The following is a 15,214-nucleotide window of genomic DNA, read 5'->3' as shown; positions in this document are numbered from 1 at the left end:
AGTACCTACTATGCGCAGGACTACTCTGGATCTTTCAGGGTCTGGCTCTCCTCAGCTGTCACCCTCTCTCTCTCTCTCTCTCTTTCCCCCATCCCCCTCCAGACCATTTCAATCTCCCTCTCTCCTCTAGCCCAGCTAACAGGAAACACAGCCGGAGAGGTCAAGAGTCCTGGGCCTTCAGAGCCCAGTGTCCACACAACACGGAGCTGTCTGTGAAGGGGGGGCAGGCGCTTCCTGTTTACAAGAATCCCAAGGACCCTCAGGGGTGGTGCTTGGGACAGGCCTGGGGGCAGCCCCTCTGCTCTGGCTGCCTGGGAGGGGCCTCCAGGACATCAGCCAGCTGGGCTCAGACCTGCCCTATATGGGATAGGAAGTGAGGAGCCTTTGGAATGAGGGCTGGCTGGAGGAGTTGAGTTATCTAAGCATTCGGGGCAACGTCCTAACATCCGGGGCCTCAGGCCTATAGGCAGGGCCCTTTCGGGTACCCTCTTTCCACCTGGACCCCCACAGCTTCTTTAGGGGAGAGCTGAGGAGCCTGGAAGAAGGACAGATCCGTTCTACCTACAGGAACCACAGACTCAGTAGAGGCTGGGCCAGCAATAGGTCCCCAGGGATTAGGGACCTGGGCCCCTATCCTCAGTATGGGCCAAGGCCGGATCCTGGCTAGCTCAGACTCCCTCACCTTCGCTGAGACATCCTGGAGGATGGGAATGCCTCTAAGGCTCAGGACCCTCGGGAGACAGCAGCTAGACGTGTTTCATAGCAAAGCCCCAGGGCCCAGGGGTGACAGACAGCAGGGTACAGGGTACAGCTCAGCTCCCCTGTAGTCACGCCAGCCAGCTCTCCGTGTGGTTACCCAACAGGTATTGATCCAGGACCTGAAGGTCATGGCCTGGTGGGAAAAGGCCAGCCGTGACAGCAGGAGATTTGTCTTACCACTCACCTAACTGGAAAGAATTCAGTGCCCCCTTCATTTGTTTCTGTTCTTCTCCACAGCCCCCTGGCTCAGAGCAGCAGAGACCAGCCCTCAGGGCACACTCTGTAGGCCTTTGAGGCAGCTGGAGGGAGCCAATATGACAGCAGGAGGCAATCACAGAGGGCTTCTCGCAAGAGGCAGAGGCTTCCCACCAAGGATTCCTGAAATGTAGTCTAGGAAACAGCTTGGCCAAAGGTGGGACATTTCTAGAGAAATTTAGCAGTGTGATGGGATTGGGAGACAGGCCCAGGAGAAGGAAAAGAGGTTGGGGGTGGGGGTAGGGCAGTAAGGGGGTTGAAGTCCTCTGAGTTGAACTTCCCATGCAGTAGAACGCCCCTTTGGTCCCTGAGGAATGCAGCATGGAGCCTGATAAAGGAAAGGTCAGGGACACAGTGTGTGTAGGGGGTTACTCTGTGGTGACAGAGGGGCCTTTAACCTGGAACTTGCCCTGGGATGAGCCGCAGCCTCCCTAGGCCAGCTATGCCCTGAGGGCTGCCAGGACTGTTTGTAAAGGCTGTGCTGAGGCTGAAGGGATATCCGGCCCTGCCAACATGCCGTCCGAGGCTGTGTGACTCTGGGAAAGTCGTTAGCCTTGGTGGCTTCAGTGTCCCCCTTCCCCACTGCACCCCACCCCAGTAAGATGGAGTGGAAAGTAATCACCTCCGAGGCCCAATTAACTAACCGTTTAGCACCGGCTTGTCCAGTGCTTGCGCCATGCCCCGTTCTGGTTTGCGAGTGTTATTTTCAGGGAAGGAAAAGTTGGTTCTGGTCCAGAGACATGCTAACAGGTGGGTGGGAGGTGATTAACCAGAAGAAGCCTCCAGCAGAGACATGACGCTCGGTGGGGTTTCCCAGGCTTACAGAGCCAAGGAGTCTCCAGAAAACGCGCACTCACGCAAGCGCGCACGCGCACACACACACACACACACACACAGGCACTGCCCCCTCCTCTGACGGACAGCTTGGGGACACACAGAGGCCACAAGGCAGCTCTGTCTTACAAGTGTGGGACACAATTCTTCTCTGACACATCTCCTTGTGAGATCATTTTTTTAAAGTATCTTGTTTTATCTATTTATTTACTTACGTATGTACCTATTGGGTGTGCACATGCTCGTTCTTCTATTTTTTTTTTTTGAGATAGGGCCCCTCTGTGTAGACCAGGCTAGCCTTGAATTCACTGAGACCTGAGCTCCACCTGCCTCTGCCTTCTGAGCCCTGGAATTAAAGGCGTGTGTCACCACACCCCACACCCGGGTTAGACTAGTGGGCACCAGGAGACCCCTGCCTTCATCTCTACAGCTCCGTGACTATAGGAACTGGTGTTGTCTGCTGGGCCGTGGTGGTGGCAAATGCCTGCAAATCCCAGCACTAGGAGGCAGAGGCAGATCAAGACCAGCCTGGTCAGTAGAGCAAGTTCCAGGACAGGCAAGGTTACAACAGTGGCAGGCAGATCTCTGTGAGTTCGAGGCCAGCCTGGTCTACAAAGCGAGTCCAGCACAGCTAGGGCTACACAGAGAAACCATGTCTTAAAAAAAACAAAACAAGTAAACAGAAAATAATTAAAAATTAAAAAAGAAAGAAAGAAAGAAAGAAAGAAAGAAAGAAAGAAAGAAAGAAAGAGGACATAGGCAATGGAGAGCTAAGCCCTGGACCTCAAGTTCTCGAAGCAAACACTTTATCAACTGAGCAGTCTTTGCTGGCCGGCGAATACCCTCTTTTCTTTCTTTCCTTCTTTTAGTATTTATTTTATGTAGATGAGTGTTCTATCTGCATGTACACCTGCACGCCAGAAGAGGGCACCAGATCTCATAGGTGGCTGTGAGCCACCATGTGATTGCTGGGAGTTGGACTCAGGACCTCTGGAGGAGCAGCCAGTGCTCTTCACCCCTGAGCCATCTCTCCAGCCCCCAAATATGCTCTTTCTAAAGCAGTCTTTTATCCAGTGCACCCCGCCTCCCTCTTGACAACCCCCTGATGCTGTGGGCACTTGTTTCCTCCCATTTACTGGGCAGGAAACTGAGGCCCACAGAAGCTAAGAAACATGTAGAAGGTCTTTGCCCCACGGACTGTGAATAGTGTGTTTGGGGTTCGAGCCTGGACATGGGCCCTCGGTTTGAAGTTTCCCTAGAAGTTGCTGTTAACTCCTTTGCCCTTTAAGGCCTTTGAACCCAGCGATGGCTGCTTCTGCCTACACAAGACATGGGCAGGTGGTTTGTGAACCACTTAGACTGAAGGTTCCTTGGGGACACGTGGGTTTCGACCTGGGGTAGGGGACGTGGGACCGTGAGAGAGACAGCTCCAACTCTTCCTTACCCAGAGCTGGATCCTGTCGGTGAGACTTGCTGTGATGGCGGCAGCACCGAGATGGCAGAAGGGAGGAAGGCCAGGATCTCTCGTCAGCACCCGGCTCGCCCCACCTGACACCCAGCGTGCCCTGGCTGGCGGCCACAGTGATTCACCCCAGCTCTGAGCCTCAGTTTCGCCTGTAATCAGGAAACGGCTGCTGGAGAGCCTGGGGCACTTTCTGCTGAGCCCAACACCCTCCCAGGAGCCCGGGGAGAGGCTGAGGAGGTGGCCAGGGGCCTGGACCCAAGAATTTGCATAATTTGTTCTTTTCTTTGAGGAGGATGAGAAATCCCCAGAATCCCATTTCCCTGGAGACCGCCCCATCCCTCATCCAGTCCATCTTCCCCCGAGCCAATTGCCAGAGCCCTTGACCGAGCAGGGCTTTCCAGAAGCTTCCCCAGAGAGAGACCACTGTGGAGAGGCTTTTTGCTGGGGTCATGCTGAGAGCACCTGGGGTGTGGTCAGCCTTGTGAGGCCTCAGCTTGCTTAGAGGCAGCACTCGAAGGCAGGTACTGCTCTGAGCATCCTCAAGAGTGAATGTGCTAGCCAGCAGCAGCATGGCTCATGTGTCTGTACAAAGGCCCAGAGGGGACATGTTGAGCACCACAAGGGGATGCTGGGGAAGTTTGATCTGAAGGTACCATCTTTCTTCTGGATGGTCTCCTTGGGGAAGCAGGGAGCCTAGGCAGACTTTTGTGCCAGGGCTGTGGAGTGGTGATCAGCTGGAGGGGCCAGCCCAGGCACAGAGAGGAGGGGGGAGGTAGCGTTGGGATCCTGGGGAAAGATGGGGAACTCTGGGGCCCCCACCCCCACCCCGCAGAGACGGCCCAGTGAGTAAAGCATTTGCTGCTCAAGCCTGAGGACCTGAGCTCCGGCTCCCAGAGCTCCTGGAAGCAGCCAGGTGAGGTGATGTGCCTGTAACTACAGTGTGTGGAGGGAGGCAAGGGCGAATCTTGGTGTGTGTGGGGGGTCTCCCTGGCCAGCGAGTCTAGCCAGTCTGTGAGCTCCAGGTTTAGTGAGAGACCCTGTCCCCCAAAACTAAGGGCTGATGAGCTGGCTCAGTGGATAAAAGCTGTCCCCTGACCGCCAGGCATGTGCTGTGATACACTTGCACAGCCCTGTTCTCTCCCTCGATCTCCACTCACGAAAGAAAGAAATAATTTGAAAGAATAATGTGGAGACAGATAGGGGAAGACAGTCAGAGGCCCAATGAGGAAAGGGAGGCCACCGAGACCACCGGAAACAACATGACAGAGATGGGAGGGCCTGCGTGCGGGCAGTGTGGGGGGTGAATGTGAAATTTGGTCGGGGAAAATTGTGGGACCGGGTGTTGGGAGCCTTGGGCTTCTTCCCAAAGATAATTGAGGGAAACGTTGGCAGGCGGGCTGAGTGGCGGGGGTTTTCAACAGATCTTCAACATGGACGAACGCCAGTCTCCTGCAGCCACTGGAACAAAAAGAGCAGAAGGCTGCTGGCTGAAGGCAACAGGAAGAGGCTTTCTGCCTCTGCGGGGCAGGAGACTGCGATCAAGGTGTGTGCGGACCCTAAAGGCGCCCTTTCTTCTTCCGACCTCCCCTGGCTCTGGGCTGCTCCATGTGACCTTCCCTGGGTTTTCTCTTGTTCTAAGGAGACTTGTCATTGAATGGAAGGTTACCCAGGTCCTAAAAGTCATGGTCACCGTCCCAGGTTCCAGGTTCAGGGGGGGAGCAGCAATAGCCCAAACCCGCGCACCGTCCCCTGTTCCCCGCCTCCTCGAGGTGAGGCCCCCTGATCCCTCTAGCCTAGCCTCCTGGATCATGAACTGGGTGGGCCTCACGCACGCACGTGGCCACTACTGGGGCAAGAAAGTGTTACCATCCCGGCTCCGGGACCTTGCGGCAGCAGCGTGTGGGCTGCGGGCGCCACCGTGTGTCCGTCTTGCAGTATTGCAGGAGTACTCTGACGCAGTCTTGGCACCTGTAGTTCCATAGGCGCAACACACCCACGAGTATGTATTTCTATAGAGTATGTGGGGAAGCCCCACGAACCCCCAGTGCCACCCTGCGTCAACTCCCCCAACAAGGATCCTGACTTCTTGGACCTTAGTCTGGTTTTGTTCTCTGTGGAGAGGAACCACGTTCTAGTTCTGGTTGGTGTCTTGGGCTTGGGCGTCTGGAAGGACTCCTCCACGGAGTTGCGGTAGGAGAGCGTTGAGTGGCCTGGCTGCATTTGCTCACTGTGTGAGAGCTGCCCGTTTCCTTTCATCAGGTCTGCTCTCAGTAGATAGATATTCCAGCGGCAGCGAGGTGCTGCGCCCTTCCGGGAACGCATGCGCACACTTCTGCGGAGAAGCGAGCTGCTGGGCGGAAGGGCCTGCCCTCCCGGGACCTCCTAGTGGATTTTCTCAGGGGAGGCTTAGGTTCACCTTCTCACCGACAGTGTTCCACACACTCTTGGCGACTCTTGGTAGTTTCTGTCCCCTCTCCCCCCCCCCCCCCCCCGCCACTTCTGAATTAATGAAACCACTCAGCTTTTGTTTGAGACATGGTCTGCCATTGCTCTGAACCTTCATCAAGCATACTACACTAGTTGGCCAGTGAGCCAACTAGTGACAGGCCTCTGCCTGTCTCTGCCTCCTGTCTCGCTATAGCTGGGATTACAAACACCAGCATGCCCAGCTCTCTTTAATGTGATGTCTGCGGTATTGAACTCTAATGCTGCGAAGCGACAGCCTTACTGACTGAGCCTTCTGTCTATTTCTTTTTTTTTTTTCCTTCTTCTTTCTCTTCTTCCTCCTCCTCCTTCTTTTTCTTTGGTGTCTTTGAGACAGGGTTCGTGTACCCCAAACTGACCTTGAACTCTCTATACAGCTGAGGATCACCTGGAACTTTTTTGATCCTCCTGCCTTTACCTCCTGGGTGCTGAAGTTAAGAGCATTTGAAAACCGTCCCTTATTTATTCTGTTCTGGAACTTGAATGCATGAACTCTTGAAGGCAAAAGCTCTGCTGATTGAGCCACAACTCTCCTCTTGTTTTTATTTGTTTGTTTGTTTGGTTGGTTGGTTTTTGGAGACAGGGTTTCAGTGTGTAGCCTTGGCTGTCTTGGACTTGCTTTGTAGACCAGGCTGGCCTTGAACTCACAGAGATCCACCTGCCTCTACCTCCCAGAGTGCTGGGATTACAGGCATGCACCGCAGCCCCCGGCTTTGTTTTTGTTTTGTTTTTTTTTGAGACAGGGTTTCAGTGTGTAGCCCTGGCTGTCTTGGAACATCCAGGTGTTGGGATTAAAGGTGTGCACCACCACCACTGGGCTTGTTTGGGTTTTGGTTTTCCATCTCTCATTTTTAAGATCAACCCTTAAGTTGCTTTTGCCGCAGCCATGAGAAGAGTAAGTGTTGCTAAAAATTCCATCCCAGGGGGAGAAATGAGCAACATCTGCCCCTTCCCCCCAGGGTCACGTTGACAAACCAGGGCACAGTTCCACCAGCGTTCACTCTGCAGAACCAATGGCTTTGCTGGGCTTCCTTATGGAGGGGCTACTTACAGGAGTGTGCGTGAGCCTCCGCCAGAAGCCTTTGCTTAGAAAACTTTTACCTGTCAGGGGCGAGGGCTAGCCCATAGCTGCAGACGGAGCCCTGTGGCGGCTAGTTTTATGTCACCTTAACTCGAGCTAGAGTCATTGTGGAAGAAGGAACTTCACTTGAGAAAATGCCTCACTCGCTTGGCTTGTGGGCAGGCCTGCGGTGCTCTTTCTTGATTGCTGATTGATGTGGGAGGGCCCAGCTCACCCAGGGTGATTTCGCTGTTGGGAAGTTGGTACTGGATGGTATGAGAAAGCAGGCTGGGTAGAAGGATCCGCCTTGGCTTAGGAACCCCGAGACCAAGTTCTCAGCACAGGGAGATTTATTTGTCCCAGAAGACCAAAGGGAAGGAAACAAGAGAGAAAGACAGCAGAGAGAGAGAGAGAGAGAGAAAGAGAGGAAAGGGGAAGGGCACAAAGGAGAGGGGGAAGGGGTATTTGCTCCAGAAGGAAACGAAAGACTGCCTCTGGATAGGCAAGTGAGAGTTTGTTTACAAAGGTGAAGGGAAACCCCCATGTTAGGATGAGGTGTCTAATTTTAATTGGGCATGTTAATTAGGTAAGCCAGAGGGGGCTTTTGATTGCTGGACTTCACTACATTGATAGCTGGATCTTGGTAGTCAGCCTCGGGAGGACGAAATGGCCACACAGGGAAACAGACCCTGGTGGCTAGCTTTAGGAATGTAATCTAATGGTTTTTAGCAAAGTGGAGGGAATCGAGGGGCGTGGGGGAGAGCCAGGCCTGCCACAGCTCTGTTTGCCACGCTTGGTCCTTCCACTGAACAAACCGTGAGGAGTAAGACTGAAAACAGGACGTGTTCGAGGTCTCTGCATCAGCCATCCTCCAGGTTCCTTCCCTGTTTGAGTTTCTGCCCTGACTTCCACACTGTAGTTAGTGTGAAACTGTCAGCTGAAATAAACTCTTTCCTCCCCAAGTTGCTTCTGGTTAGGTGTTTCATCACGGCAATGGAAGCCCAATTAAGACACCAGTTCCTTTCCATACCTCCCCCCATAGACTCTAGCCGCTCTCTAGGCCACATGCAATGAAGGCAGAGTAGCATATAATACAAGAGTAGCTGGCTACTCAGGTGAGGCTGATGGGCACCCCCCCCCCCACCAACAAAACCGTCCCTGAGGGGACATAAAGAGTCAACAAGTCCAACTGGGTGAACCCTTTTGCAATGGGCAAAGCTGATTTCCCCAAGATGGTCACCGCTTGGCTTGGAGGATAGTCAGTTAACGTCAGTGGTTAGTCTTTCTGGCTTTGGTAGGAAATGGTTCTTCCAAGGTCCTGAGTCATCTTGCTTTGAATCCTCAGGTTCTATTGTTTTAAGCCTCCAGAATCAGATCTGGAATTTCTGTTCTTGATCTGAGTTAGCAAGCCCACCACCCTCACCCGCCAAGGCTCACATCCCCTGTTCCCTGGAGCCTGTGAAATGTCACCTTCCACGCAAAGGCTTTGCTGGTAGGATTAGGTTTGGGAATCTTGTGATGATCCTGGATTATCCACATGGGCTCAGATTCAATCACGAACGTAAGAGGGATAAGGAAAATCTCACACACCTACACATCACTCACACACACATTCACATTCACGCTCACACGAGAAGGTATACAGAAGTAGAGCAGAGAAATTGGATATATGCTCAATACCTGTAATCCCAGTGCCTTGGCTGGATGTGGAGGCGGGAGAATTGCTACAAGTTCAAGGCCAGCCTGGGCCACGTAATGAGTAACAGAACTATGTAGAGATCTTTTGTCCACTTCCTTCCTCCCTCCCTCCGTTTCTCGTTTATTTTGAGACAACGCAGCTTCTTCCCAGGAGCCTGCAAAGGGAGGGCGCTCCTGCAGATGCCTTGACTCTGGCCGAGATGCAGATGTTGGTCCCCAGAACTGTGAAGAAAGAGAAAGCCACCAGCTTTCAACTACAAACCAACTTTGTAGTGTTGTTTTTTTGTTTGTTTGTTTTGTTTTGTTTTAAGATTTATTTGTTATATATACATACACCTGCATACCAGAAGAGGGCACCAGATCTCATTATAGATGGTTGTGAGCCACCATGTGGTTGCTAGGAATTGAACTCAGGACCTCTGGAAGAGCAGCCAGTTTCTTAACCTCTGAGCCATCTCTCCAGCCCTACAGTGTTTTTTTTTTTTGTTTTTTGTTTTTTGTTTTTAAGAAAACATTGTTTAACATTTATTTATTTGTGTGTGTCTTCATATTTACTTGAGATAGGATCTCACTACGTAGCCCCGGCTGGCCTGGAACTGTTGTATGTAGACCACGAAGCACCATGTACACAGATTGGAATCAGTTCTCTTCACTGTGTGGGTTTCCAAGTCAGACCGTCAGTCTTGGTGTGATTTTTTTTTTTCTTTAGCCCCAGGAAGCTAAGAGTCAGCACACCCTTTTTGTAATTACCCAACGGACCCCACCCTCGGTGTGGAGACCACCTTCCCTAGCCATGGCCTTTGGCCTCTGTGGTGACTCATTGTCTGGGGTACCTGGCCCCATACTGTCAGTGAAGACCCCGTATCTTATTACTGTACTCAGCTCGCTTCTTGCCTCTGTTGTTAGGGGCTTTTAGCTTTTGTTCTCTGTGTTTGTATTTTAGACAAATGGTTTTTCTTTTACATTTCCGTGGAAACTTTGAAATCAACTCAGATCTCATTTCATTTCCAACTTAGTTCTCATTTAATTTCAGCAAAGCTTGACTTTTTGTTGTTTTGAGATAGGCTCTACTGCAGCCTGGCCTGAATTACTAATCCTCCTGCCTCCACTTCCAGTGCTGAGATTACTGGAAGTCATCACCATGCCCAGATCGTAGTGACTTAAAACAAAAAACAAAAAACAAAAACTGAGCTATGGACCGGGCATGGCGGTGCCTGCCCTTAATCCCAGTACTCAAGAGGTAGAGGCTGGTGGATCTGTGAGTTCGAGGCCAGCCTGGTCTACATATATAGCAAGTTCCAGGCCAGCCAGGGCACATAGTGAATTCTATTTCAAAAAATAAATTGAGGTCTAATACAAATACACATATCATAAAATCCACCCCCTATACTTTTTTTTTTCCTTTTCCCTCAGGGATTAGCCCCAGTAGAGTCTGACAAGCTGGGCAACGCTCTAGTACTGGCTTCCATCATCAGTGCCCTCCGTCCATCTGTGTGGAGTGCACAGTTGAGGTGGGTACAGATGATTCCGAATGTGAGGGTTTTTGCTGTCAGGCCTCAAGGCCTGAAGTTCTGTTCCAGGAAGCACACAGCGGATGACGAGAACGGACTCCCCAAAGATGTCTTCTATCACACAGGTCATTGATGTGACACACACAGCCGCCCTCCCCCACAGTAAATACAATAAATAAATAAAACCTGGTGTGGCGTGTGCACCTGTCATCTCAGTGCCCTGGAGGCAGAGGCTGCAAGACGAGTTCAAACTCACCCTCAGCTGCTTGGTAAATTCGAGACCAGTCTGGGTAACACGAGATCCTGTCTCCAAAACCGTCATGCACGCATTCATGAAAACAAAGTGGGCATTTTTGTGGATTCTCATGTGTTTACGTTCATTGCCAATGTCCAGTTCCTGAATATTTGTTTCCTCCCCAGACGCCACCTGGTCAAGCTGGTATGTGTTGGTATGCATTGGCAGTCTCCCTTCCTGGAGGCAGGAACTGAAGCAGAGGCCATCGAGGAGCCTGCTTTCTTGCACAGCCCAGGCCCACCGGCCCGGTAGCCCAGGAACGGCATCATCCACATCGGGCACGGCTCTCCCTCATCATCAGTTAGCGATTGGACATGCCCACAGGACAGTGGGCAATTCCTCCGTTGAGGTTCCCTCTTTCTGAGTGACTCTGGTTTGTGTCAAGCTGACAGCTAGTGCAATGGAGAAGATTTTTGTGTGTGTCTTCAGTCCTCCTGGGAACTTCTCCCCCCCCCCCCCCCCAGTGTTGGGAAATGGAACCTGGGGCCTCCAGCAGGCTAGGTGAGGGACTCTCCATTGAGCCACACCGCTAACTCTCTTAGGGAACTGAAGAGATGTAAGGTGTCTCTGTGCCTAAGTTTTTGGGGACCTGCCAAACCGTTTTCCACACATCCCACGCTCCTGCCTGCGATGGTGCCTGCTCTGTTTATCTTTTGGAGCAGGGCCATGTGGTGGTATGAGCTGTGTGGCTCTCTCGCCATCTTCCCTAATGACTCACGCACAATGCTGTCTTGTACTTTTCATTGTTGTTCTTCACGTCTTTTGTTGATTCGTTCTTAAGAAGGTTTTTTTTGTTGTTGTTTTTCTTGTCTCTCACAAATGTTTCCACCCTTTCCCTTTCTTTCTTTTCTTTTTTTCATTTTTGATAGGGTCTTTCTATGTAGCCCTGGCTGCTCTGGAACTCATCGTTCAGACCAGGCTGGCCTCGAACTCACAGAGATCTGCCTGTGTCTGCCTCCTGATGGGGTGAAATGAAATGAATGGGCCACGCAGTCTAGGTTTCTGTTTTGTGTGTGTGTCTGGGTGAGTCTTTGATTCTTGCTATGTTAACTGCTCTGCACTGAGTCACAACCCTAACCTCTTTTTTTTTAAAGATTCTTTTAAAAGGCTTATTATTATTATTTATTATTATTATTATTATTTATTTCTGAGTACCCTGTGTGTCTGTATGCCACGCGAGTGCAGGGATAGTAGAGGCCAGAAGAGGGCGTCAGATCCTTCGGAGCTGGAGCTCCAGGCAGTTGTGAACCACCCACCGTGCTGGGTGCATGCTGGGAACTGAGGTCCTTTGCAACAACAGCATGTGCTCTTTGCCACGGAGCTGCCTCTCCAAGCCCTCTTCTTTAAAACAAAACAAAACGACAAACAACCAGACTGTTTTAAAAATAGGAATACTAGATTTACAGCAATGTTGAGTGAGGATGATAGAATTTCCCATAGGACTTCTCTCTGCGTCAAACTCCCGCAGCAGAAAGGTGTGTTGGTTATAACGAATGACACTTGCCCCCGCCCGAGTCACCCGTTGGCGTCAACTCTCCTTCACTGAACCTCTGGCAGCCCCTTACCTCTGTGGTCCCTGGAGTTTTCTCAGACATTATAAGCTGGGATGAATAATAACTTGTAGCTTGAAAGCAGGTGTTTCACTTAATCAGGGTCCTCCGAGGCTTGTCATAGCCTGGTGGCCCTTCTTCATTCTCTCTCTCCCCCCTTCTCTGTCTGTTCCTCTTGTTTTTGAGACAAGGCCTCACTACATGGCATAGGCTGGCTTAGATCTCCTTGATATTCCTACCTCCACCTCCCAAGTGCTGGGTTTAAAGGTGTTCAGCACCACACCTGGCTCTTGCCTAGTCCTTTCTTTCTTTCTTTCTTTCTTTCTTTCTTTCTTTCTTTCTTTCTTTCTTTCTTTCTTCTTTCTTTCTTTCTTTCTTTCTTTCTTTCTTTCTTTCTTTCTCTTCTCTCTCTTTCCTTCCTTCCTTCCTTCCTTCTCTCTTTCTTTTTTTCTTTCTTTCGTTCTTGGAGGCGGGTGTGGGGGTGTGGTGGACAGCATCTCATTGCTCTCCAGCTTCCTGTGTCGCCAAGGCTGGCCTTGAACTCCTGAGCCTCTTTCCTTCACCCTTCACTTCCCAGGCGCTGGGAGTATCACCAAGCCTGGCTGACTTGTTCCATTTTTAGCACAGAATACTATTCCATTGTCTGGAGACACCCTGGCTTATCCATTCATCGACTGAAGGGCATTGTGCTTGCTCCACGTGTTGGCAATGATGAGTGAAACTGAAAGCAACACGAGTGCAGAATTTTGTGCGGATGTTTTCATCCTGGGCAAATACCACAGAACATGACTGCTGGATGGCGTGGTCAGAGGACGCTTCTTCTTATCAGAAGTTAAGTTGGGCTGAGTGTGGCGGCACCCCCCTTTAATGCCAGCACATGAGAGGCAGAGGCAGGAGAACCTCTGTGGGTTCAAAGCCAGCCTGATATGTATAGTGAGTTCTCGAACAGCCAGCGCTGTGTAGAGAGACCCTGTCTACTAGTGAGTCATCCAGGGCTATATAACAAGACCCTGCTCCACATACTACAAAATGAAAGACCCCCGACAAACAAACCACTTAAAAAAGAAGCAAACAAAAAAAGGAGCCCAGAATACGCCCCTCCGCAAACTAACTTGTGCTATCATCCTCCCAAGTAGCTGTGCTGTGTTCTTACCAGAAATGACACTGTTTCCCATCATCCCTCATCCGAGGACAGTCGGTGTTCTGGACTCTGGATTTTAAAAAGAAGCTTCCTTATTTTTTATTTATGCCCACACGAGTCCACACACGAGGTGCCTGCAGGTACCCAGTGGGTCCAGAGCGTGTGTCAGCACCCCCAGAACTGGTGTTACAGGTAGTTGTGAGTGGTGGAAACCAAACCCAACAACGCTGCAAGAGCCACAGGTGATCTTAACCCCTGACTGCTCTCTCTAGCTTCAATTCTGGACTTTGTGTTTCACTCAGGATATCACTGTGTGGCCGTGGCTGGCCTGAAACTCACTGTGTGGATTGAACTGGCCTCGAACTCACAGAGAGCTGCAGGCCTCCTAAATGCTGGGGTTAAAGGTGTGTGCCGTCACACCCAGCATGAAGTTCCATGTTTAGAGCTGTCTCTCTGTTGGTCTCTTGTTACTACCAAGTATCTGTTTTTGTTTTTGTTTTCCAGAGAAGCTTAGACAGACTTCCTATCATTACTCTTATTAAAAATTATGTTGTTGCTGGGTGTGTTGGTGCATGCCTTTAGTGCCAGCACTCAGGAGGCATGGGCAGGCGGATCTCTGTGAGTTCGAGGCCAGCCTGGTCTATAAAGTGAGTCAAAGACAACCAAGGCTACACAGAGAAACCCTGTCTCAAAAGCCAAACATAAATACACAAATAAACAAACAAATAAAACTATGTTGTTATTACTTTATGTGTCTGGTGTTTTACCTGTGTATTTGTGTGTGTATGCCTGTATCCATGGAGTCAGAAGAGGATATTGGATCCCTGGGGACTGGACTTACAGTTATGAACGTCCCTGTGGATTCTGGGAATCAAATCCAGGTCCTATGGAAAAACAGCCAGTTCTCCAAACCACAGATCCATCTCTCCAGCAACTCCTATTAGTACTTTTAATTTAATAACCTAAAAACCACTTCAACATGGTCAAAAAGCTATAAAGGAGAGTGGAATTAAATGGAGTAGCAGCACGACGTCCTCTGAACCCCCACTGTCTAGTGTACCTGGTGTCAGTTGACCTTTGTTCTTTCTCAGACATGGTGATGTTTTTGTAAAATTTCAAACACCCGGTCTCACTTCTGTCTCAGTTACTTTCCCTCTTGCTATGACAAAATATCTTACAAGAGCAACAGGAAGGAAGGAAGGAGGGAAGGAAGGAAACAAGGAAGGAAGCAAGGGAGGGTGGGTTTATTTTGGCTCACAGTTTGAGGGTTACAGTCCATCATGTTTGGGAAAGTCCTGATGTCCCTAGCTTGAAGTAACGGGTCCCATGGCATCCACAGTCAGGAAGGAGAGAGACAAATGCCTGTGCAACCCAGACCCTCAGCTCTGGGAGAAGCATCACCCACCTTTAGGGTAGTCTTGCCACCTTAGTTTTTGTAACCCTTCATGGGTATGCCCAGAGACTGAAGTAATCCAGAACTGTCCTCTCTAGGTGTGCCTGGGGCCTGCCTCCTGGATGATCCAGAGCCTCTTTGGTGGGTTAGGATCATTACCCATCATACCTTCAAGAGACTGATGGGCAAAAATCCTGACACTCATCGTGAGGGAGCTGAGGTGGGAAGAACCCAAACTCACCCCAGGTATTGGTGGGATGGCAGCTGGAGCTCACACTCTGTGAGTTAGAGGTGTTTCTTAGAGCCTCTGTGCAGGACTGGGCCAGGCTACACACAGGATCTTCTACAACACTGAGAATGGCTAGTCTGTGAATGCACGCTCTTGGAGGGAAAAATCTCACTCACTGACTAAAGAACCAGACACACACCAGCACATAGCGCTCAGTGCATGTACAGGAAACAAACAGGTGGAATGAATCCTTGGAGAGAGGACAAGTCCTCCAGGGGACAACCTGGGCGGGAGAGGTCGTGTGGGAAGCTGTTGGGAGTCACTGGAAACTGATCTTGCTCAGAGCACAGGTAAACTTCCCCCAGAGCTACACACCCTTAAGCTCTGTGGAGCTAACCGGCTGGATCCTGCCTCAGGCTGGCCTGGAGCTCACTCTGTAGCTCACGGTTGCTAATCTTCCTGCCTCAGCCTCCCAAGTCCTGGATAACAGGCGCTGGCTACTACCTCAGGCCTTGATGTGTTTTACATTTATTCGTGTGT

Source organism: Psammomys obesus, unplaced genomic scaffold, assembly GCF_907164565.1.
Source record: "Psammomys obesus unplaced genomic scaffold, mPsaObe1.curated_primary_1811, whole genome shotgun sequence".
Taxonomy (NCBI): domain Eukaryota; kingdom Metazoa; phylum Chordata; class Mammalia; order Rodentia; family Muridae; genus Psammomys; species Psammomys obesus.
This window is presented reverse-complemented; position numbering follows the sequence as displayed.